This window comes from Leucoraja erinacea, unplaced genomic scaffold, assembly GCF_028641065.1.
Source record: "Leucoraja erinacea ecotype New England unplaced genomic scaffold, Leri_hhj_1 Leri_181S, whole genome shotgun sequence".
In the NCBI taxonomy this organism is placed as follows: domain Eukaryota; kingdom Metazoa; phylum Chordata; class Chondrichthyes; order Rajiformes; family Rajidae; genus Leucoraja; species Leucoraja erinaceus.
The window spans coordinates 157,051-182,452 of NW_026576082.1; the positions used below are offsets into that span (position 1 = coordinate 157,051).

A 25,402-nucleotide genomic window follows, 5' to 3' on the forward strand; every position below is an offset into this window, starting at 1 on the left:
CGGGGAGGTGTTGATGAGGGGTGGGGTCTTGTCTCGAGGGAGGGGGGGTTTTCGATCGATGGAACAGGATAACTGCGTCATTTTTAACTGAGGTGTGGAGAGAGTCTTCTCTCGGTGGGGGGAAAGGGGACATAGGGGGGGGGGGGGGGGGGGGGGGGGGGGGGGGGGGGGGGGGGGGGGGGGGGGGGTGGCGAGATCAAACATAGAACAGTACGGCAGAGGAAAAAGCCCATGGCCCACAGGGTCTGTGCTGAACATGAAGCCAAGACCAACTCTTATATGACTGTACATGGACCATGTGCCTCCATCCCTGCATATCCACGTGCCGATCCAAACGGTTGATCAACACCAGGTTGGTACCTGACTGTACCACCGCCCTCTACTCCAGTACACATTTGACCCGCACATCACCTGAAACACTATTCGTGAAAAACTTTCTGACTGACCCTGTGCATGCCTCTCACAGTTTAGATGCTTCTGTTTGCCTTCCACCAGTGAAGAATGCTGTGGTGGATGTTTATGTTAAACTCTATTGTATATTGTCTGTTCTTTATTTCAATGTATCGCTGCATGGCAAATTCATTTCACTGTACCTTATTTGGTGCATGTGACGAATAATTGTATTGTATTGTATTGTATTGTATTCTATGAGGTCTCCCAACAGTCTCCGTTGTTGCAGAGAAAACAATCCAATCTATCCGGAAGTGGCGGCGCTGCCCTGGCAGCAGCGGCTCGCTTGCAGTCCGTTTGTTTTTACTTTTTTGTGTTGTTTTTTTTCGTTTTGTCTAGTTAAGTTTTTGGTTTTTAGGTTGTGTTTATGTGGGGTGGGGGGTTGAAACGGGGCTTGCTGTCTCTCCCTTCGGGGAATGCGACTTTTTTGTCGTATCCCCCTTCTCTGCCTCCGTCTGCGCTGAAGCCTAATGGAGGAGCTGGCGGCCTCGAGACTCTGGAGGCAGAGCCAGTCAGGACTTGCCCTGGGCTCGCTCCCGTGAGGGCGGCCTGGCGCGGGGCTGGAACGGCGCTCCCGTGAGGGGCTGTGACGCTCCCGTGAGGGTGGCCTGACGCGGGGCTGAGACTCTCCCGTGAGGGGCTGTGACGCTCCCGTGCAGGCGGCCTGGCGCGGGGCTGAGACTCTCTCGTGAGGGGCTGTGGCGCTCCCGTCGGGGCGGCCCAGCCCGAGGGTGGAATGGTGCTCCCGTCGGGGCGGCCCAGCTCGAGGGAGGTACTGCGCTCCCATCGGAGCGGCCCAGCTCGAGGGAGGAACGGCACTCACGTGAGGGCGTTCCGGCTAGAGGCTGGAACGGTGCTCCGGTGGATGGGGCGGCGTCCTGGCGGCGGTGACCTGAGTCCGGGGTTCAGCCGCGGGCTAGCGGCTGCGTCCGCTGGACTGGATGGCGGCAGCTTCGGCCACCCCTGGTTTGAGCCGGCCAGTTTGCGGGGTTCGGTGAGCCGCAGGACTGGTTGTACCATCGCCCGGTGGGGTATCGCCTCAGCGCAGAGGGAGAAGTGGAGGGAAGAGACTGCAGCCCTAAGATTTTTGCTTCCACCACAGTGAGGAGCCGTTTGGAGGACTCACTGTGGTGGATGTTAATTTGTGTTTGTTGTTGTTTATTATTGTATATTGTATGAGATAGAGATAATATATATAAGTATCTGGATAAACAGGGTCTGATTATGAACAGTCAACATGGATTTGTGCCTGGAAGGTCATGTTTAACTAATCTTCTTGAATTTTTTGAAGATGTTACTCGGGAAATTGATGAGGGTAAAGCAGTGGATGTTGTGTATATGGACTTCAGTAAGGCCTTTGACAAGGTTCCTCATGGAAGGTTGGTTAAGAAGGTTCAATGGTTGGGTATTAATGGTGGAGTAGCAAGATGGATTCAACAGTGGCTGAATGGGAGATGCCAGAGAGTAATGGTGGATGGTTGTTTGTCAGGTTGGAGGCCAGTGACGAGTGGGGTGACACAGGGATCTGTGTTGGGTCCACTGTTGTTTGTCATGTACATCAATGATCTGGATGATGGTGTGGTAAATTGGATTAGTAAGTATGCAGATGATACTAAGATAGGTGGGGTTGCGGGTAATGAAGTAGAGTTTCAAAGTCTACAGAGAGATTTATGCCAGTTGGAAGAGTGGGCTGAAAGATGGCAGATGGAGTTTAATGCTGATAAGTGTGAGGTGCTACATCTTGGCAGGACAAATCAAAATAGGACGTACATGGTAAATGGTAGGGAATTGAAGAATGTAGGTGAACAGAGGGATCTGGGAATAACTGTGCACAGTTCCCTGAAAGTGGAATCTCATGTAGATAGGGTGGTAAAGAAAGCTTTTGGTGTGCTGGCCTTTATAAATCAGAGCATTGAGTATAGAAGTTGGGATGTGATGTTAAAATTGTACAAGGCATTGGTGAGGCCAATTCTGGAGTATGGTGTACAGTTTTGGTCGCCTAATTATAGGAAGGATGTCAACAAAATAGAGAGAGTACAGAGGAGATTTACTAGCATGTTTCCTGGGTTTCAGCAACTAAGTTACAGAGAAAGGTTGAACAAGTTAGGGCTTTATTCTTTGGAGCGCAGAAGGTTAAGGGGGGACTTGATAGAGGTTTTTAAAATGATGAGAGGGATAGACAGAGTTGACGTGGAAAAGCTGTTCCCACTGAGAGTAGGGAAGATTCAAACAAGGGGACATGACATGAGAATTAAGGGACTGAAGTTTAGGGGTAACATGAGGGGGAACTTCCTTACTCAGAGAGTGGTAGCTGTGTGGAATGAGCTTCCAGTGAAGGTGGTGGAGGCAGGTTCGTTTTTATCATTTAAAAATAAATTGGATAGTTATATGGATGGGAAGGGAATGGAGGGTTATGGTCTGAGCGCAGGTATATGGGACTAGGGGAGATTATGTGTTCGGCACGGACTAGAAGGGTCGAGATGGCCTGTTTCCGTGCTGTAATTGTTATATGGTTATATGGTATGTATGACTGCAGGCACGAAATATCGTTCAGACCGTAAGGTCTGAATGACAATAAAGGTAATTCTATTCTATTCTATTCTATTCTATTCTATTCTATTCTAACCTCTCCCTGTAGCTAACACACCCATAGTTGTGTTATCCTCCTCTGCACCCTCTCCAAGGCCTTCACATCTTTCCTGCAACGGGGCAACTGGGACTGCACACAATTCTCTGTATGGCCTAACCAAAGTCCTATAGAGCTGCATCATGACTTCCTGACTCTAATACTCAATGCCCCGATCTATGAAAGCAAGCAAACCATACACCTTCTTTACCACTCTATGTTTGTGTTGCCACTTTCAGGGTGTTATGGACTTGTACCCCAAGGTCCCTCTGTACATCAATGCTGTGAATGGTCATGGCATTAATTGTATACTACGTTGGTCGGCCCAAAGTGCAACACATCACACTCTAGTTTACAGATACAACGTGGTAAAAGGGCCCTTCAGCCCACGTGGGTTTCTGCCAAACCATGTTTGTGTTGCCACTTTACAGGGTGTTTATGGACACTTGTACCCCAAGGTCCCTCTGTACATCAATGCTGTGAATGGTCATGGCATTAATTGTATCCTACGTTGGTCGGCCCAAAGTGCAACACATCACACTCTAGTTTACAGATACAACGTGGTAAAGGGCCCTTCAGCCCACCGAGTCGGTGCCAACCAATGATCAGCAGTACAAGTTCAAAGTTATCCCAGTTTCACATACTACACACAGGTGGCAATGTATAGAAGCCAATTAACCTACCAACCTGCATGTCTTTGTAATGTGGGAGGAAATTGGAGCAACTGGACGAAAACCACATGGTCACAAGGAGAACGTACCAACTCCGTATAGACAGCACCCGTAATCGGAATCGAACCCAGGTCACTGGCACTCTAAGGCAGCAACTCCACTGCTGCACCACGATGCCGCCTTTATGCAAATTAAACTCCATCTGCCACTTCACCTATTTCTGTGGCTGATGTACCCACTGACAGCCTTCTGCGACCCCAACAGCCTTGGGGTCATCTGCAGACTTATCAAACTGTTTACGTTTAAGTGCAAGTCATTTAAATATATATACTAGACTAAGTAGGACCCGTTGGGTCCCTGCATCACACGGGAGGTCTGGTTCCCCCAACGCAATATTCCACCTCATCACCAATTCCAATATTGGTGGCCAGTGGGCCCCCCCCCTGGCCTTTCCCCCCCAACACAGGGTGCTTTCCCCAACCGCATATTATAGGCAATCCCTTCTTCCCCCAACTTCCAGACCGACATCCCTCACCAGTCAATCCAATTCCCATTGGTGGCCAGTGGGGGAGGGGGGCTTTCTGGAGAGCTAGTATGGGCATTGTGGGCTGAAGGGACTGGTTTCTAGAGGGCTAGTATGGACATTGTAGGCCAAATGGATTCTTGGGCTGGTGGCTCAGTCACTCAAGCCTGTTGTGCTGGCAGCTCACTCACTCACGGCTGGTGGGCTGACAGTTAACTCATGGCTATTCCTTGAAATTCCATTACAAGCAGGGTGCAAGGCCACCTAATTCAAGTGCAGTTTCTTACCACATCAAGCAGGGTGCAAGGCCACCAAATTCAAGTGCAGTTTCAAACCATTTCAAGCAGGGTGTAAGGCCACTAAAGACAGCGAGTTGTGACCTCTCCCTCCTCCATCTTGCAGAGACTGAGCCATGCCCACACTTCTGGGTTTTATAGTCCTTACCCCCCTCCCACCAGAAGGGGCGTGTCCTTCATGGCATGATGGACAGGAGAGAGAATCTTAACATTTTTTAAACACTAATAACTTATTTTTCATCGATGGGAAAAATCCTAGGCACCTGATGAGCGGAAGGGGACTCTGAGTAAGATGGCCAAACATCACAGCCGTACGTGGTAATGTTTTTCCTAAAATCAATATAAAGCGCAAACAGGAAGTGGTCAAGATTAGACTTTAAAATATATAGAAGGCAAGGCAACTTTAATTAGGCAAGGCAACTTTAATTAGGCAAGGCAACTTTCATTAGGCAAGGCAACTTTCATTAGGCAAGGCAACTTTCATTAGGCAAGGCAACTTTCATTAGGCAAGGCAACTTTCATTAGGCAACACAGCTTTAGCATTTCCAAACCAAAGGCAACACAGCTTCAGCATTTCCAAACCAAAGGCAGCACAGCTTTAGCATTTCCAAACCAAGGGCAACACAGCTTTAGCATTTCCAAACTAAAGGCAACACAGCTTCAGCATTTCCAAACTATATTTACAAACACTATTAAGGGCACTGACAGGTCAGTAAAACCACTCAGTTTAGTACACATGTGTTCAGTGTTATTCACAGCTCAGACTGAGAGACGTGACCCTCTCGCTCCCCTATCTTGCAGAGACTGAATGAGGCACTCAACACTTCCGGGTTTTATAGTCCCTCCGGAAGGAGCGTGGCCTTCAGGAGAGAGAATCTCAATATTTTTTAAACATTAATAACTCTTATTTTTCATCGTTGGGAAAAATCCTCTTGTCCTGCGCAGCGGAGGGGAACTCTGAGTAAGATATCCAAAAATCACAGAGGTAAGTGGCAGCGTATTTTCTAAAATCAATATACAGAACAGGAAGTGGTCAAGATCAGACTTTTAGTAATATAATAATATACTCTGTATCTATCTATATTTAAAACTCTGTGTGTGTGTGTGTTTCTGCCTGTCTTGTGGTTGCCAGCCTGTGGGTGCCAGCCTTTGATTCGTTGCTACGCCAACACCAGACCCACAAACGCCCAGATATTTCCCATTTTGGTAGAGATTTCACTTTAAATTTTTTCTAGCAAGATGAAAAGTGTCCACGAGTAAAAAAGGTTGTGAACCAGGTTGTGAAAGTGGGACAGGCCCTTCATGTTCTTACTGCACTTGGCAAATATTTTGGCCCAAAGACAAGTGTGAGATAGAGAGATAGAAACATAGAAAATAGGTGCAGGAGTAGGCCATTCGGCCCTTCGAGCCTGCACTGCCATTCAATATGATCATGGCTAATCATCCAACTCAGTATCCTGTACTCCATATACCCCTGATCCCTTTAGCCACAAGGGCCCACATCTAACTCCCTCTAAATATATCCAATGAACTACCCCTCACTACCTTCCTGTGTCAGAGAATTCCCAAGATTCCCCACTCTCTTGTGTGAAAAAAATGTTTTTTCTCTCATCTCGGTCCTAGAAAGATTATTTCCCCCGCCTTATTCTTTAAACTGAAGCCCCCAGCACCAAACCCCCCCCCCCGCTGGGATGTCCTGGGTAACCCCGTTGTGTAACTGTGATGGCACTTCCTTGAACATCGGGAACAATCTTCCTTTCCTTTTTCCTGCATCTCTATCTAGCCTGTCCAAAAACCCCTTAAGAATTTTGTAAGTTTCTATAAGATCCCCCCTTCAATCTTCTAAATTCTAGCGAGTACAAGCCGTCTATCCAGTCTTTCTTCATATGAAATTCCTGACATCCCAGGAATCATCTGATGACCCTTTCTCTGTACAACCTCGTATGGCAAGATGTCTTTCCCCCTCAAGATTAGTCGAAAGAATCCGAGGAAAACTGTAAACTGTAACAATACTCCCCAGGCTTGGTCTCACCAAGACCCCTGTACAACAACTGCAATAGCAACCTCAAGGCGTCTTGGTGAGACCACACTTGGAGTATTGCGTACAGTTTGGCTTGAAGTTAAAAGACACTCCTGCAAATGGTGGTTTAGGTGCTTTGGGTAACTTCCTGATTGCACTGTATATTGATTTTCGATAAAACGCTACCACTTATGGCTGTGATTTTTGGCCATTTTACTTAGTCCCCCTCCGCTCATCAATGTGCAGAGGATTTTTCCCTCCATCATGAAAATAAAGTGTTATTTGTTGTGTTTAAACAAATGTTGAGAATCCCCCGTCAAATCTCCCAAAACATGCCAATGAAGGCACCCTTTTCCGTGCGCGGATGGGGAGTGGTTATAAAACCCGGAAGTGTGGTGTGTGCCTCAGTCTCTGCATGATTTGGGGAGGGAGAGTCCCGACTCTGTCCTGAGCGGTGAATTCCACTGAACCCTCTGAACTGTCCTTGTCTTTGAACTGTGAGTGTTGGGTTTTTTGTGTTCTTTTTATGGCTGTTTTTTCACCCATCACCTGAAACCCTGGTATTAAGCTGCTCTGCCTAAAAAGAAAAAAAACTCATGGTTCCCCCCTGGTGGGCATTCTTGCACCCTCTCCTTGAAATGGTCCTGGAAACTGCCACTTGAATTCCGGTGGCCAAACTCACACCCCCTTCCCTAACTAGTGAGTCCATGAAATCTGCACTTTCTAACACTCATTCGAAACTCTCATCGCCATGGCCTTTCATTATCCGCTAGAAGTGGTGGATTGTGTACTGGTTAGACTTGGGAATTTGGTTGGCCTTGCACTTAAAGGCTTGAAGTGGTTGGGAACGGCACTTGAAATTCTGTCGCCCTGGCACCCAACTGACTTGAATGTGTACTGAACTGTGAACTGGGGTTGGTTTGGTTTTGGTGGTTTTGGCCCCCTGCAATGAAATGGTATGAACAATGGATTTGAATTTGGTGGCCCTGCCCCCTTGCTTGAAAATGGAATTTTAAAAGGAAGAGTCCATTTTCAACTGCCAGCCTACCAACCTGAACGTGGTGGCCTGCACCCTGCAGCTGAATGAAAATGCACTCAATTTAGGGCCTTAGTGATGCCAGCTTGAAGAACCTATGCCAACTGCACTTGATTGGGCCTTGCACCCTGCCCCCCCGGTGGCCCTGAACCGCTGAAGTGGGAGGAACATACTTGGAAATTGGTGGAGAGCGGAATATCTGCGTTGGAATTGGATGATATCCGGGCCCTCGCACTGTGAATTTCAAGACGAGCTTGGGTCAACCATACTAACTTAGAGGACTGGATGAATTTCGTACATCGATGTTTACTGCAACCCAAACATGAAATGGACCCTTCAAGGAAAGCCACTCAAATCCATCCTACGGGTTGGGCCTGTCCAGGTAATTGGTGGAGATCTACTGCCCTATTGCGTTCTTGTGCATATATCCTTCATCTATCTCCTTTGTCACCCCTCAAAAATCAGTTCATGAGAAGTTTTCATGACCTGCTACATACAAAGTTTGTGGTGGCTATCCGCATACTTAGCCCATTCTCTTCCAAAAGGGAGTAAATACTATCTCGAATAATTCTCTCCAATAGTTTCCCTACCACTGATGTGAGGCCTATAGTTCCCTGGATTCTCTCTACTTCTTAAACAAAGGAACAACATTGACCACTCTCAATACCTCTGGGACCTCACCTGGGGCTAGAGAAGAAACAAAGATCCTCATCAAGGCCCCCACAGCCTCTTCTCTTGCCTCCCTCGGGGGACTTATCCGCCTTAATGTTCTTCAAGAGCCTCCGCACCACCTCCTCAATCTCAAGCCCAAGCATATTTGTATTCTCCACACTGATTGTGCTGTACTCCAAGGCCTTCTCCTCAGTGAATATAGATACTCATTTAATACCTCACCTACATCCCCCAACTCTATGGATTTCCTCCTTTATACTTGATGGGTCCTACCTTCTCCCAGGTCACCCTACTGTTTGAACATAGTTAAAAAAGCCTTGGTATTTTCCTTAATCTGGCTCATCAATGACATGGCTCTTCTAATCGCTCACTTGAGTTCTTTCCTACAAGCCTTATATTCCTCATAAGCCCCATCCGATGCCACCTCCTTAAACCTGACATTCACTTCCTTTTCCTACCCGATCAAGTTTACAACCTCCTTGGTCATCCATGGTTCCTTTACCTTGCCGTCCATATCCCTCTTCCTTACTGGAACATGCTGATCCTATACTTTGATCAGCTGGCCTTTAAATAACTACCAATCTTCCCTCCTGAGCTCCTGCCTAATGACATTGCAATCTGTTTTGCCCCAATTAAGTACCTTCCCCCCAACATCCAGACCTGTTCCGAATCAAAACAATTTATGGAGGTTTGGTCACTATCTCCAAAATGCTCTTCCACCATAACACCAGTCACCTGACCAGGCTCATTTCCCAACACAAGGTCCAGTATAGTCCCTCCTCGAGGCGGACTATTTAAGGAAACTGTTTAAGGAAACCTTATTGCATACACCTAACAAATTCTGCCCGTCTAATCTTCTTGTCCTGATTAAGTCCCAGTAAATATTGGAGAAGTTAGTCACCCACTGCCTCCTTACATAATCTGTCTACATGTGTGATGCTCTATCTCCCACTAGAGTTGGGTGGCCTATAATACATTCCCAGAGTAATTCACATATTCTCCATCCTGCCATCTGGGATGAGGTACAGGAGCATTAGCTGCAAAACCAGCAGGATGCTCCTCAGCTTCTTCCCGCAGGCTATAAGACTGATAAACGGACTTTGCCCCCTGCCAAAGTATCGCGCACCAACCACCAACCTGGACACACTGCAGCAGAGCCACTGTCGTGCCGCTGCCGATCGGAACGCCTGTTGATGTTTAGTAGAGTGTTAATTTGTTCATGATATATGTATTTTTAGTTCTATTTATTTTTTAATGCACACTGAATGGACACTGGTTGAGCAATGTTTTTTTGTTTCCTCTGGGTATGTGAATACTCAGGAAATGACAATAAAGATATACAATACAATACAATAATTGCTCCTTTCTTCTTTATGGGCTCTACCCATTCCACCTCAGCAGTACAACTCCTCCACCTCTTGTTCCTCCCTCTCGATCACGTCTGAAACATCGAAACCCCAAAACATTGAGCTGCTGGTCACGACCCTCCCACAACCACGTTTCCACAATGGCCACAACATCATAGTCCCAAGCACCGATCCAGGCTCTACATCCAACTGCTTTCTCCACGACTCCTTGCATTGAAATAAACACATTTCAGCCCATGAGCGTCACCTCTCCTTCACCTCACCCTGCCTGTTCCTCCATAAGACTTTCTGGTCAGAACCTCTACCCCCCCCCCCCCCATCACTACTTTGACTTTCTGACGTACTTCTCTGGTTTCCTCTGTGGAACCAAAAATAAAGATGTTTTTAAATTGAATAGGCGGGAAATCTAAAGAACCCGGCTTCTGATTGGCTAGGGAAGAGACAGATTGACCAAGAAAAAGAAAGGAAGTTTAGCGAAACGGCCTATTGGGAGCGGCTGTGTTGAGGCCAACATTGATGGTGTGGTAAATTGGATTAGTAAGTATGCAGATGATACTAAGATAGGTGGTGTTGTGGATAATGAAGTAGATTTTCAAAGTCTACAGAGAGATTTAGGCCATTTGGAAGAGTGGGCTGAAAGATGGCAGATGGAGTTTAATGCTGATAAGTGTGAGGTGCTACATCTTGGCTGGACAAATCATAATAGGACGTACATGGTAAATGGTAGCGAATTGAGGAATGCAGTTGAACAGAGGGATCTAGGAATAACTTTGCATAGTTCCCTGAAGGTGGAATCTCATGTTGATAGGGTGGTAAAGAAAGCCTTTGGTGTGCTGGCCTTTATAAATCAGAGCATTGAGTATAGAAGTTGGGATGTAATGTTAAAATTGTACAAGGCATTGGTGAGGCCAATTCTGGAGTATGGTGTATAATTTTGGTCGCCAAATTATAGGAAAGATGTCAACAAAATAGAGAGTACAGAGGTGATTTCCTAGAATGTTGCCTGCATTTCAGCAACTAAGTTACAGGTTGAACAAGTTAGGTCTTTATTCTTTGGAGCGATAGAAAATAAAGGGGGGACTTGATAGAGGTCTTTAAAATGATGAGAGGGATAGACAGAGTTGACGTGGATAAGCTTTTTCCATTGAGAGTAGGGAAGATTCAAACAAGAGGACATGACTTCAGAATTAAGGGACAGAAGTTTAGGGGTAACATGAGGGGGGACTTCTTTACCCATAGAGCTGTGTGGAATGAGCTTCCAGTGGAAGTGGTGGACTTGTAGGGCTGAGATGGCCTGTTTCCGTGCTGCAATTATTATATGGTTATAATATTCTGCAGCGTGACTTTAGAGCTCGGAAAAATGCTGAAAAGCAGGACCTCCAGGGTTGTTATCTCCGGTTTGCTTCCAGTTCCTCGTGCTGTAATTGTTATATGGTTAAAGAAGTTCTGCTGAGATAATTTGAGCACCTAGGGACTAATTTAAAAAGCAGAACCAAAAAGGTGATAATCTCTCAATTGCTACTTGAGCCACGAGCAAACTTGCACAAGATCGATGTGATTAGAAAGTTAAACGTGTGGCTCAAAGATTGGTGTGGGAGAAGTGGGTTTGAATTTGTGGGACATTGGCATCAGTGTTGGGGGAGGGAGGGAGCTGTTCTGACAGGACGGACTCCACCTGAACCTTTCTGGGACTCAGGTCCTGATGAACCTCATAACTAGGGCTGGAGATAGGGCTTTAAACTAATTAGTGAGTGGCTAGATGGATGACAGATTGGATAAGTATGGATAAAGGTAAAAGGAAGGAGAGAGCAGGAGAGGTCACCACAGTCTCCAGAATAAGATGGTACAGGAAGTTTAGAAAGGGATAAGATTCTACCATTAGGCAACATGGGGACCAGTTTGAGAAGAGGGGTGGTGAATACAGAACTGAAGGTGTTATATCTAAATGCAGGCAGTCTATGAAACAAGGTGGGTGAGCTAATAGCGCAGTTACAAATTGGCAGGTATGAAGTTGTCGGCATCACAGAGTCGTGGGTGAAAGAGGATCAGAGCTGGGAGCTGATCATCCACAGATACACATCCTATTGAAAAGACAAGCAGGTGGGCATAGGGGATGGGGTGGCGCTGTTGGTGAGGAATGAAATCCAATCCTTAGTAAGAAATGACATAGGATGAGAAGATAAGGAAATCTTGTGGGTAGAGTTAAGAAAGGGCTAAAAGACCATAGGAGTTATAGACAGGCTCTCAAATGGTAGACAGGGTGTAAGGGTGTTACAGAGAAAGGTTGAACGTTTGGTCTTTATTCTTTGGAGCGCAGAAGGTTAAGGGGGGACTAGATAGAGGTCTTTAAAATTATGAGAGGGATGGACAGAGTTGACGTGGATACGCTTTTTCCATTGAGAATAGGGAAGATTCAAACAAGAGAACATGATTTGAGAATTAAGGGACAAAAGTTAAGGGCTAACGTGAGGGGGAACTTCTTTACTCAGAGAGTGGTAGCTGTGTGGAATGAGCTTCCAGTGGAAGTGGTGGAGGCAGGTTCGTTTTTATTTTTTTTTAATAAATTGGATAGGTATATGGACGGGAAAGGAATGGAGAGTTATGGTCTGAGCACAGGTAGATGGGACTAGGTGAGAGTCAGTGTTCGGCACGGACTAGAAGGGCCGAGATGGCCTGTTTCCGTGCTGTAATTGTTATATGGTTATATGGTTATACGGTACAAATTACATCAGGAAATTGAAAAGGCATGTAAGAAAGGCAATGTTACAGTGATCGAGGAATTTCAATGTTCAGCTAGGCTGGGAACATCAGGTTGGGACTGGACCCCAAGAGAAGGAATTTGTAGCATTCCGAAGAGATGGCTTCTTAAGAGCAGCTCATGGTCCAGCTCACTAGGGAAAAGGCAATTCTGGATTTGGTGTTGTGTAATAAACCAGATTTAATTAGGGAGTTGAAGATGAAGGAACCCCAAGGAGGCAGCGATCATAATATGATAGAATTCAACTTGTAGTTTGAGAGTGAGTAGCTGGAACCAGATATATCGGTATTGCTCTTAAGTAAATTAACTACAGAGGCATTAAGGAAAAGCTGGCTAAAGTTGATTAAAAGGGAAAGATTGCAGGAATGATGTTGGAGCAGGAATTTCTGGGAGAAATTTGGAAGACACAGGATCTTTTCATCTCAAAGAAGAATAGAGTTTCTTAGGGGAGAATTAAGTTACTGTGGCTGACAAGGGGAGTCAAAGACCGCATAATAGCAAAAGAGAATTATATAACATGGCAACAATTAGCGGAAAGCTAGAGGATTGGGAAGCTTTTAAAAACCAATAGATGGGACCTAAAAAAGCAATAGGGGGGAGGGGAGATTAAATATGAAGGTAGGTTATAATAATATAAAAGCTTTTTTAGATATGTAAAGAGTGAAATTGAGGCAAGAGTGGACATTGGACCGCAAGGAGCCCATGGTATTAGAGGCAAGGCACTAGCATGGATAAAAGATTGGCTGACTGGCAGATGTCAAAGAGGGGGAATAAACCCTTTTCTAGGGTTGGCAGCCGGTGACCTGTGGTGCTCTGCAGGGCTCAGTGTTGGGTCCACTACCTTTCACGTTATATGTTCATGACCTGGTTGATGTGGATGATACGAAGATAGGTGGAGGGGCAGGTAGTGTTCAGGAAGCAGGGACTCTGCAGAAGAACTTGGGACAGGTTGGCAGAGTGGGCAGAGAAGTGCAGAGATGGAATACAGCGTCTCAAAGTGTGGACATGCATTTTTGTAGAAGGAATAAAGACAGTCTACTTTCTAAATAGGATTCAAGAATTGTAGTTGCAAAGGGACTTGGGAGTGCTTGTACAGGATTCCCAAAAGTAAATTTGCAGGTTGAATCAGCAGGCAAATGCAATGCTAGCATTTATTTAGTGGGGACTATAATATAAAACCAAGGATGTAACGCTAAGGCTTTATCAGGTGCTTGTGAGGTTGCATTTGGAATGTCGGTAACAGTTACCCGAAGGATGTGCTGGCGTTAGAGAGGGAACGGTGGTTAGAGAAGGTGGTTTACAAGAATGATCCCTGGGATGATTGGGTTAACATATGAGATCTGTTTCATGGCTCTGGCCTGTACTCGCTGGAGTTTAGAAGGATGCGGGGGGGATCTCATTGAAACTTACCAAACCGTGAAAGGCCTAGATAGTGGATGTGGAGAGGATGTTTCCGCTGGCGGGAGAGTCGAGAACTAGAGCGTATTGCTTCAAAATAAAAGGACGTATCTTCAAAATGGAGGTGAGGAGGAATTTATTTTGCGAGAGGGCAGTGAATTGGTGTGATTCTCTGCCACAGACAACTGGAGCCTGAAATTGAGTATTTTAGGGGCGATTGACAGGTTTTTGATATTAGTAAGGCTACCAAAGGTTACGGGAAAAAGCCGGAGTATGGGGTTGAGAGGGGAAAATAGATCAGCCATGATTGAATGGTGGAGTAGACTCGATGGGCAGAATAGTCTCAGAGCTCCCGTGGATTTGGAAGCAACAGCAACAAAAAGAAGCAGGAGAATACACTGATTGGCTCTAGCCTGAGTGGGAGGAGAGTTAGAAGTGAATCAGAGGGGGAAAACAGTTTAAAACTGAGAAATTTGGTTTGTAAATTGGTAAATTAGACAATTTAGCAGTTAATATTAGCAAGACAGCTCTTAGGGAGCGGCAGTGAGGGAGTGCCCTGTGAGAAAAGTGTGAGTCTTTGGCTCGAGAGTCTTTGGCTCGAGAGTCTTCGGAGAGGAGGCTGAGGAGAGGAGGCTTCAAAAAACACCGGAGAGGGAGAGACGAAAGAAGGAGATGTCAAGCAAGCTGATTCAGTGTGATGCTTGCAGAATTTGGGAGGTCAAGGTCACTGCTGGTGCCTCTGGCTGCTACAAATGTGAGAAGCTATATTTAAGAGGGAGGTAGATGTGGCCCTTGTGGCTAGAGGGATCACGGGGTATGGAGAGAAGGCAGGTACGGGATACTGAGTTGGATGATCAGCTATGATCATATTGAATGGCAGTGCAGGCTCGAAGGGCCGAATGGCCTACTCCTGCACCTATTTTCTATGTTTCTATGTTTCTAAGTGCATCCAGGTACAGTACAAATGAAGTATGGATGGAAGCTGGCCAGGAATATAAAGAAGGACAGTAAAAGCGTCTTTAGATATGTTAAGGGAAAAAGAGTAGCAAAGTAAAATGTGGGTCCCTTGAAGGCAGACATGGGTGAAATTATTATGGGCAACAAGGAAATGGCAGAAGAGTTGAATAGGTACTTCGGATCTGTCTTCACTAAGGAAGACACAAACAATCTCCCAGATGTACTGGGGGACAGAGGATCTAAGGGGGTAGAGGAACTGAAAGAAATTTTCATTAGGCGAGAAATAGTATTGGGTAGGCTAATGGGATTGAAGGATGATAAACCCCCTGGGCCTGATAGTCTGCATCCCAGGGTCCTCAGGGAGGTGGCTCTAGAAATAGTGGACGCATTGGTGATCATTTTCCAATGTTCAATAGATTCAGGATCAGTTCCTGTGGATTGGAGGATAGCTAATGTTATCCCACTTTTCAAGAAAGGAGCGAGAGAGAAAACGGGGAATTACAGACCAGTTAGCCTGACTTCGGTGGTGGGAAAGATGCTGGAGTCAATTATTAAAGAGGTAATAATGGGGCATTTGGATAGCAGTGAAATGATTAGTCCAAGTCAACATGGATTTATGAAAGGGAAATCATGCTTGACTAATCTTCTGGAATATTTTGAGGACGTGACAAGTAAAATGGATGAAGGGGAGCCAGTGGATGTAGTGTATCGGGACTTTCTGAAAGCCTTTGATAAGGTCCCACATGGGAGATTGGTGACTAAAATTAGAGCACATGGTATTGGGGGTAGGGTGTTGACATGGATAGAAAATTGGTTGTCAGACTGGAAGCAAAGAGTAGGAGTGAACGGGTCCTTTTCAGAATGGCAGGCAGTGGCAAGTGGAGTGCCGCAAGGCTCGGTGTTGGGTCCGCAACTGTTTACCATATATATTAATGATTTTGAAGAGGGAATTAGGAGCAACACTAGCAAGTTTGCGGATGACACAAAGCTGGGTGGCAGTGTGAACTGTGAAGAGAATGTTAGGAGGTTGCAGGATGACCTGGAAACTTTGAGTGAGTGGGCAGATGCGTGGCAGATGCAGTATAATATAGATAAATGTGAGATTATCCACTTTGGCTGCAAAAACAAAGGGGCAGATTATTATCTCATTGGGGTTAAGTAAGGGGGGGTGCAGCGAGACCTGGGCGTCCTTGTACACCGATCACTGAAAGTTGGCTTACAGGTACAGCAGGCAGTGAAGAAAGCTAATGGAATGTTGGCCTTCATAACAAGAGGATTTCAGTATAGGAGTAAAGAAGTTGTTCTGCAGGTAAAAGGCCCCAGTGAGACCACATCTGGAGTATTGCATACTGTTTCGGTCTCCTAATTTGAGGAAGGACATCCTTGTGATTGAGGCAGTGCAGTGTAGGTTCACAAGATTGATCCCTGGGATGGCGGGACTGTCATATGAGGAAAGATTGAAAAGACTAGGCTTGTATTCACTGGAGTTTAGAAGGATGAGGGGGATATCTTATAGAAACATATAAAATTATAAAAGGACTGGATAAGCTAGATGCAGGAAAAATGTTCCCAATGTTGGGCGAGTCTAGAACCAGGGGCCACAGTCTTAGAATAAAGGGGAGGTCATTTAAGACTGAGGTGAGAACATTTTTTTCACCCAGAGAGTTGTGAATATATGGAATTCCCTGCCCCAGAGGGCAGTGGAGGCCAAATCACTGGATGGATTTAAGAGAAGAGTTAGATAGAGATCTAGGGGCTAGTGGAGTTAAGGGATATGGGGAGAAGGCAGGCACGGGTTATTGATAGGGGACGATCAGTCATGATCACAATGAATGGCAGTGCTGGCTTGAAGGGCCAAATGGCCTCCTCCTGCATCTAATTTTCCATGTTTCTGTGGTTCTACGACTTCCCGCCCCCTGCCTCTGCAGTTTAAAACCGGTTGTTGAGGACCGGAATTGGTGCGGAGGTTAGCAGTCGCCACGTTGATGATAGGGGCGGTTAGATGGGCTGTTCGAGGGGCTGAGTGCTCCATGCATGCGGGTTGGGAGGGATGGGGGTGAGGGAGGGCTGGGAGCGGAGAGATGAGGGAGTGGAGGGATAGGGTGAAGGAGGAACAGGGTGGGTGAGGGAGGGTGGGATGGGGGGGAGGGTGAGGTGGGATGGGGGGGGGGGGGGGGGTGAGGGTGGGATGGGGGGGGTGAGGGTGGGATGGGGGGGGGGTGAGGGGGGGATGGGGGGGGGGTGAGGGTGGGATGGGGGGGGGGGTGAGGGTGGGATGGGGGGGGTGAGGGTGGGATGGGGGGGGGGTGAGGGTGGGATGGGAGGTGAGGGTGGGTGGGATGGGGGGGTTGAGGGAGGTGACGGTAGAACATTCCGGTGGATCCGGCATCCACAGGTCAACTCACCAGGTGGAAGAGGTCGAGGTGGAGAGGAGCTTCCTGCGGAAGGTTCGGGAACACATAGGTGATGGGCAGGTCCAGCTGGGAATCGCACGGCATCTCGCTGCCGACCTTGCCGATGGAGATGAAGCTGCCCGATCTGGAGTAGAAGGGTTTGACGGAATGGCGGGCGGGAGCGTGTCTGGGAACGCTGGCTGTGTGGGCAATTCCTCAGGGAGCAGCTGGTAAATGGGCCTGTGAGGAGCAGATGGAGACATTATCCCAGAACTGCCTGGAGAGGTGAGAGAACTATCCCAGGAGTGGGACAGGGCAATGTAGCCCAGAGGGAGAGAGAAGGGTAGGGAGGAGAGAGGGGGGAGAGAGAGGGAGAGGGGAAAGAGGCGAGCGGGGGTAGTGAGGAGAGAGAGGGTTATAGGGAGAGAGCAGGGGTAGGGAGAGAGAGGGGGGAGGGGAGAGAGAGAAAGAGAGGGAGAGAGAGAGAAGGGAGAGGAGGGAGGGAGTGAGAGAGGGGAGAGAGAGAAGGGATAGGAGGGGGGGGGGAGAGAGGGGGAGAGAGGGCGAGAGGGAGAGAGAGGGAAGGAGGGGTCGAGAGAGGGAGGGTGAAAGAGAGAGGAGAGAGAGAGGGGAGAGAGGGAGAGAGAGGGGAGAGAGGAGAGAGAGGTGGAGGGGCGAGAGAGGGGAGGGGGAGGGGGGAGAGAGGGGGAGGAGGGGAGAGGAGAGAGGGGGTGGGGTGGGGGGACTGGGAGGGAGAGAGGGTGAGAGAGAGTGGGAGAGGGAGGAGGAGGGGGAGAGAGAGGGTAGGAGGGAGAGGGAGTGGAAGGGGAAGGGAGAGGGAGAGGGGGAGGGAGTGGGAGAGAAGGTGGGGGAGAGAGTGTGTGAGGAGAGGGAGTGGGAGAGAGGAAGGAGGGGCGAGAGAGGGGAGAGGGTAGAGAGGGAGGGGAGAGCGAGGAATGGATTAAGAAAGGGAGGGAGAGAGGGATGCAGAGAGAGAGTGGGAGATATTTAGAGAGAGAGAGAGCGAGAGATAGTGAGAGAGAGATAGTGAGGAAGGGAGAGAGGGTGGGATGGAGTGGTGGTGAGAGAGTGATAGTGGGAGAGGGAGAGATGGAGTGATAGTGAGAGAGAGAGAATGTGGCTGCCCTTGCAGACGGACCCTGGTCCAGACTCACCATGAGTTGCACAGGCTGCAGCTCCCACGTGGAGGTGTCGAAGGTGAATGTGGCCATTCCTCTCTCATCCGTAACAACCTGCCGTGCCCCCGGATATTGGGAATTGAACAAATATATCCGTGCGTTTGCAAACGGGCGGCCGGTGACATATTTCACCTTCACCTGTCGATCAGACGAGAGAAATCTGATGGAGCTTCTGACGAGGAGACGTTACAAGCAGAGTGATGACTATCGGTGAGTTTCCCCTGTACCTCCCATGTTGGGGTGTATCTCACCATGTGTATCACACTGTGTGTGTGTGTGTGAGTGTGTGTGTGTGTGTGTGTGTGTGTGTGTGTGAGTGTGTGTGAGTGTGAGTGTGAGTGTGAGTGTGAGTGTGTGGTTTCACGTCCTGTGGGGTGTACCACATATCATCACACCGTACCTTTCCCGTGTATGGGATCCCGGTCTTGTAGAAGTTTTCCACCTCCTCAAAACTGATCTTGGTGACCTCTGACGATACCTGGCAGCTGCCCGAACCTTCCCTCGTTATCCCTGTGGGTGGTGTCAAACACAGTCATGAGGGGGAGAGGGAAGGACGTAGGGAGGGAGAGAGGGATGGAGGGAGAGGGGGACAGAGAGAGGGACGGAGGGAGGACGAGGGGCACGGAGGGGGAGAGAGGGACGGAGGGAGAGAGGGAGAGGGAGAGGAAGAGGGAGAGAGAGGAAGAGGGAAAGAGGGAGGGAAAGAGGGTGAGGAGGGAGAGAGAGAGGGAGCGCAGGGAGGGATGGAGAGGGATGAATGGGCTGATGGAGACAGGGATGAAGGAGAGTTCGGCACAGTCTCACCCGTCCCCTTTTCAGTCACTACGAAGTGTGCGTGGATGTTCCCAGAGCGCCGGTTGGTCCTGATCCGGAAGGTGTCCGTGGACAGATCCCTGGAGAAGCAGCCGTCTGTATCCGTCTGAGGGTTTGAGAGGGGAGAGTGAGACCCATGGGCAAGATCTGGCTGGGAACCTCATCCACATCCTCCTGTCCCGCCCCCACCCCCTCCCTGTACCCGTGTGTGTGACAGAGTTGATTTTCACTGTCTGTAAATAAATTGGAGGAACAGCGCTTCATATTTCGCTTGGGCACCTTTACAACCCAGCGGTATCAATATTGATTTCTCCAACTTCATGTAACCCTTGCATCCCCTCTCTCTCCGTCCCTCCCTAGTCCTCGTACTTGTTTCACTGCCGTCCTGTTGAGTTTCACTGACTGTACACCTTTTCATTATCGTTGCTTTTTGCATATCTTCCATTCATTTATCCTAAACACCGGCTATATCTCTCTTTACTATTTCTTCTGAATCTCAGTCTGAAGAAGGGACTCAACCTGAAACTATACTTATTCCTTTCCTCCAGAGATGCTGGCTGACCCACCGTTACTCCAGCTTTATGGCTCTCTTCAGTTGAAACCAGCATCTGAAGTTCCTCCCAGTACACCCACACTCCCTCTCTTCTACTTTCACTCCTTGGTGTCACCTGCAAACAAACTAACCAACGTCTATGTTTAAGAAAGAACTGCAGATGCTGGAAAATTCTCAGCAGCCCCAATTTATACAAAATGCATGTATATCTTATCCCTGAGAATCTTCTCCAGTAATTTGCCACTCTCCTCCAGCCTTCCAGCATCTCAGCATGATTTGACTGGACAGTGCACAAACAAAACATGGTACACGTGACAATAATAAACCAATAGCAGGTACTGACCTTGCCCGTCACGATGTGACAGTTACTTTGAAAAATATGGAAGTAAACTTGTTGCAGGCAAACAGTGCCGTTAACATCACCCCGCATGGGTTTACCATAGGTGTATCTGCAAAACATTCACAGCACCGGTCATTGACAAGGAGCCTCTACCCCGTCCCTGTTACACTCCCGGCATCAGACAGGAGAGAAGTTCCCTCTACCCTGTCCCATCACACAGACAGACAGGAGGAGCAGTACTGATGGAGGATTTGAAGCGGAATTTCCAAAGGAGTTGTTGTGGAGGGGGAACAAAGTCGAGGGGGAGCGAGAATTTGGAGCTCGGATTATCACCAGACTTCAGAGGCTTTCTTTAAAAAAAATATTTATTCAATTTGTGAGGAATTTGACTGTGTCTCTTCGAGAGTCATAGGAGCGGCGGTAAAGGGGCTGTCCCACTTGGGCGACCTAATTGGCGAGTTTAGAAGAGTTTAGGAGAGTTTGAAAAAATGTCATGTTGAAGACCTCCTTCGATTATGTAAAGACCACCTTCGACCTCCCTTCGACTATGTTGAAGACTATCTACAACTACATTCGACTACCTTCAATTACATTTGACTACCCTCGATTACCTACGAATAACATGCCGACCTACTATGACCTACTTCGACTAAACCTATGAGTAAAAAAAGTAACGATTTTTTCCATGGCGACCTTTTTTTTACTCGCGGGCATTTTTCAACGTGTTGAAAAATACATCGCGACCTAGCTGAGGCCTCGAGTACGCAGGGACTATTCTTGAACATGGGATGGGAAGGGAATGGAGGGTTATGGTCTGAGCGCAGGTATATGGGACTAGGGGAGATTATGTGTTCGGCACGGACTAGAAGGGTCGAGATGGCCTGTTTCCGTGCTGTAATTGTTATATGGTTATATTATATGGTTATAACATAAAGGAGAGTTACAAAGACCTCCTAGGACCTCGTATCGACCATGCTGCAAGTTTGAGTGGAGGGCAAACTCATCAGAACTCGCGGATTAGGTCACCGCAGTGGGACAGCCCCTTTATTCCGTGCCCGCAAAATCTTCCCTCCAGACTTCTCTGGAGAGGGAACTAAAGTCTTAGTTGCTCCCTCTGCAACGTCCCATCACACATTCCTGTGATCAGACACAGAATGAGGCTCCATTCTGCACTGTTCCCCTCACACACCTCAGCTGACTAAATTGCAGCTCAGAATTGAAAGCAGTCTCCGTTTACCTGCCACACACTTTGATGGGAATCGTTTTGTCTAGGATGGTGATTTGTTCGGGAAGATGAACCTTCAGTTCAAACTTGGGCAGCACTGCAAGACAGAGGTAGAAGGTCAATGAAGCTGCATCCCCTCCCCAATGCGTTCCCCCACCCACCGCTCTCCCAGTTCCTGCACACTCCTCCCTCCCTGCAGACTTCCTGTACCGCTCCGGCTCCCCGACACCCATTCACTCATCCACCACAGTCCCTACAACAGCCCACGATCCAAACTCTCCCCCCGTTCCTCCTTCCACCTGGGAACTCTGTCCGCCTTCCCCAATCCCCCCTCCTGGGATACAGGGCAAGAGGAGGTCACTCAGTTGGATCGGACCTTATAAACAAAAAAATGATGAAAACTCCATTATTGGTGCAAAAAAAACAAATTCCGTCGTGTAACCAAGACAGGTCATAGTTCATAGATGGTATCTACAGTTCATGCTGTCTCAGGAAAGGTAGCTGTTATTGGGCAAGTCCACTTCTGACATGTGGGAGTCATTGAAGGGTCATTTAAAGTTGAGGACTGACATGTTCCAGTAAGGAGGGGGGAAAGGATGGCAAAGTCAGGGATATTAGTCATGGATAAAGACAGGGCAGGCCCACGAGTTAAACATCTGAATTGGGGCAAGGCCAGCTTTGATGGTACTCGACAGAAACCTGCTGAAGTTCATTGGAAGGATGTGTACGGGCAAGAGAGCATCGGGAAAGTGAAATACTTTGTTTTATAAGTGTATAACAAGAGTTCAGGACATGCATGTTTCGATTAGATTGAAGAGTGAGGCAAGTGGGAGTAAGGAAGCTTGGATGACAAGAGGAATTGAGGCTCTCATCAGGAAAAAGGAGACGGGACTGGTGTAGGCAGCTGGGAGCGTGTATCCTTGGAGGACTTTCTGGAACTGAGGAGCATAGTTCAGGAAATTAGAAGGGTAAAGAAAAGGTGGGACATAACTCTGGCAGATAATATTAAGGGAAATTCAAAAAGATTTTATCTCCTTTGGAGGGAAAGAGAGAGAATGGGGCCCCTCAGAAAACAAAGCAGCCATCTCTGTGTGGAGCCGCAGCAATGGGCAAAGTCCTCAATGAGATGAAAAAGAAAAAAGGGAGGTGTAGGAAGGAACTGCAGACGCTAGTTTATACTAAAGGGATAGACACAAAATGCTGGAATAACTCAGCAGGACAGGCAGCATCTCTGGATAAAAGGGAATGGGTGACGTTTCGGGTCGAGATGCTTCTTCAGACGATGATCACCTTGTTGGGAATGTACTGTACGCCCTCAAATAGTTTATGTACATCACGGAAAAGAGGATAACCAGAGAATAGAGCCCCTTAGAAGTCAAAGCGATCATCTCTGTGTGATCATATCACAAGATGGGCAAGGTCCTCAATGAGTATTTCTCATTTTTTTTGTGGAGAAAGACTTGACGACTGGGAAACTTGGGACAGTTTATGGAAGTGTCTTGAGGGACACTGGGAAACTAGAGAAGAAATTGTAAGAGAGGCTAATTTAAATCAATGATTTGTACGAGAACATTCATGGCAAGATTAACAAGTTTGCAGATGATACAAAGATGGGTAGTTTTGCAGATAGTGAAGTTGGTTGTGAAAAATTGCAGCAGGATCTTGATCATTTGGCCAGATGGCTTGTGGGATGGTTGATGGAATTTAATACAGAGAAATATGAGGTTTGCATTTTGGGAAGTCTAACATGGGCAGGACCTACACAGTGAATGGTCAGGCTCTGGGGAGTCTTGTAAAGCAGAGGGATCTAGGAGTGCATGTGCATGGTTCTTTGAAGGTGGAGTTGCAGATAGACAGTGTGGTCAATTGCCTGTGCCTGTCAGAGTAAAGAGTAAAGAAGGTGGGATTTCAGGTTGGTGAGGCCGCATTTATTTATTTATTTTTATTTTTAAAATAATATTTTTATTAGAAGCATGTGCATATCATGATAAAAACATTTCTTGTATATCAATCATACGTTGCTAATAGGTGGGAGTTCAGCTATCAAAATAATAGTGGTCCTCCTTTATCAGTTGTATATTAACTCAGCTTCTATTTGGGTTTTTTTATAGATAGAAAGTGAGGGGGGAAAAAAGGCACGATAAAGAAGAATGGAGTAATTTACCAATAATACAACTTTGGAGATAGGTCCGTAGGTTATAAAGCATAACTGTTCATCCAATCCTGAGCGAGCTTCAGTCAGATTCCCATGCTGGACCAATTTACCCTTTTAAAAAGTCAATAAATGGAGACCATATTCTAACAAATAATTCTTGTTTGTCAATTAAGACAAGTCTAGTTCTTTCCAAATGTAAGGTCTCCGACATTTCCATTATCCACATTTTAATTGTGGGGGTTATAGGACCTTTCCAAATTTTCAATATTAATTTTTCCAGTTATTATACTATAATCAAGAAATTTTCTTTGACTTGTTGTAAGTTTTAAGCTTTGTTCTGATATTCCTAATATTATTCGTTTTTAGTCGGGATCCAATTGGGTGTTGACAACTTCAGAAATTATTCTAAAAATATCCGTCCAGAAATTTTTGATTTTTATACAATTTACAAAGGTATGAGAAGTTAGCCTCTAAGTGCTGACATTTATCACAAATAGGAGAGATATGTGGGAAGATTCTATTTAATTTTGTTTTAGAATAATGTAGTCTATGTGATACTTTAAATTGTTTTCAAGAATGTCTGGCATTTAACGAGCATTGATGACGTTGTAGACTTTCGTCCCAAATATCTTTTGTTATAGGTTGGCCTAATTCATTTTCCCATGTTTGTCTATATGATTCCGTCGGCGGGACCTCACTGTCTAAGAGGGTATTATAAATATGAGATATTAATTTATCTGTATCAGGATGTTTCTTCAAACATTCATCAAGAGTTTCTGGTTCTTTAGTTCTATAATCTTGTGTATTTGATTTAACATAATCTCTAAGTTGTAAATATCTGAAAAAGTTATTTGAGTGTTGTCCATAAATCTGTTGTAACTCCTGAAATTAAAGAAAAGTGTCTTTCCTATAGTGATGTCCCATCTTTTTAATTCTATAATATTTCTATTGTGTAAAACCTTTATCCAACATAGAGTTTAAAAAAAGGGTTGTTTACAATGGGAAGAAAGAGTGATAAATTATCTAATTTTAAAGTCTTTTTTTAATTGTTTCCAAATTCGTATACCACTATATATTATAGGGTTTACACTGTAGGTTTTTTTGTTCAATTTTATGGGAGCAAACAGAATCGAGCCAATTTCAATAGGCAAGCAGTCTTCCTTTCCATCTTTAACCAGTCTGGTTGCTGGTCCATTTCTACCAACCAGGAGTTCATATTTTTAATATTGACTGCCCAGAAATAAATCAAAAACATTTGTAAAGCTAAACCTCCATTTGTCTTTGATTTACATAAATGGTTTTTGCTTATTCTATGATTCTTATAGTCCCAAATAAAGCTTGTGACAATGGAATCAACTTAAAAAAAAAAAACATTTTAGGGCATTTTTAGAGCATTAATTCTACCAAAAATTGAAACAGGGAGTGTTTTCCAATACTGAATATTTTTATGTCGTTTATTCAGTTAAGGTGGGAAGTTTAATTTAAATAAAGAAGTATATGTCTTAGTCACATAAATTCCTAGATATTTAAATTTTTCATTGACTATTTTAAAGGGGGATTGTTGCAATGTATGTAAATTGAGATCCGTTATTGGCATGATTTTGCTTTTATTCCAATTAATTCTATATCCTGAGAACAAACCGAATTGAGTTATTAGATTTAATTGGTTTGGAATGCTAGTTTCTGGGTTTGTAATGTATATTAATACATCATCTGCATATAAATAATTTTTATTCACTGTGTCTTTAGTATTATACCCATATATTTCTGGATGGGCTCTGACACTTTCTGCTAATGGTTCAATAACGAGAAAAATAACGGAGATAGCGGGCATCCTTGTCTACAACCTCTAGATAAATTTAGTTGATAACATTTGCTTTGTTAATATTCTAGCTGTTGGGTTAGTATATAAAAGCTTAACCCACGTGCAATACTTCTCGCCTAGTTGAA

The 25,402-nt window shown here is 46.1% G+C and overlaps 1 pseudogene; it reads right to left on the reverse strand.

Moving 5' to 3' along the window:
- The window catches only part of LOC129716182 (alpha-2-macroglobulin-like protein 1), a 131,193-nt pseudogene that overhangs the window by 73,936 nt on the left and 31,855 nt on the right, over positions 1-25,402 (reverse strand).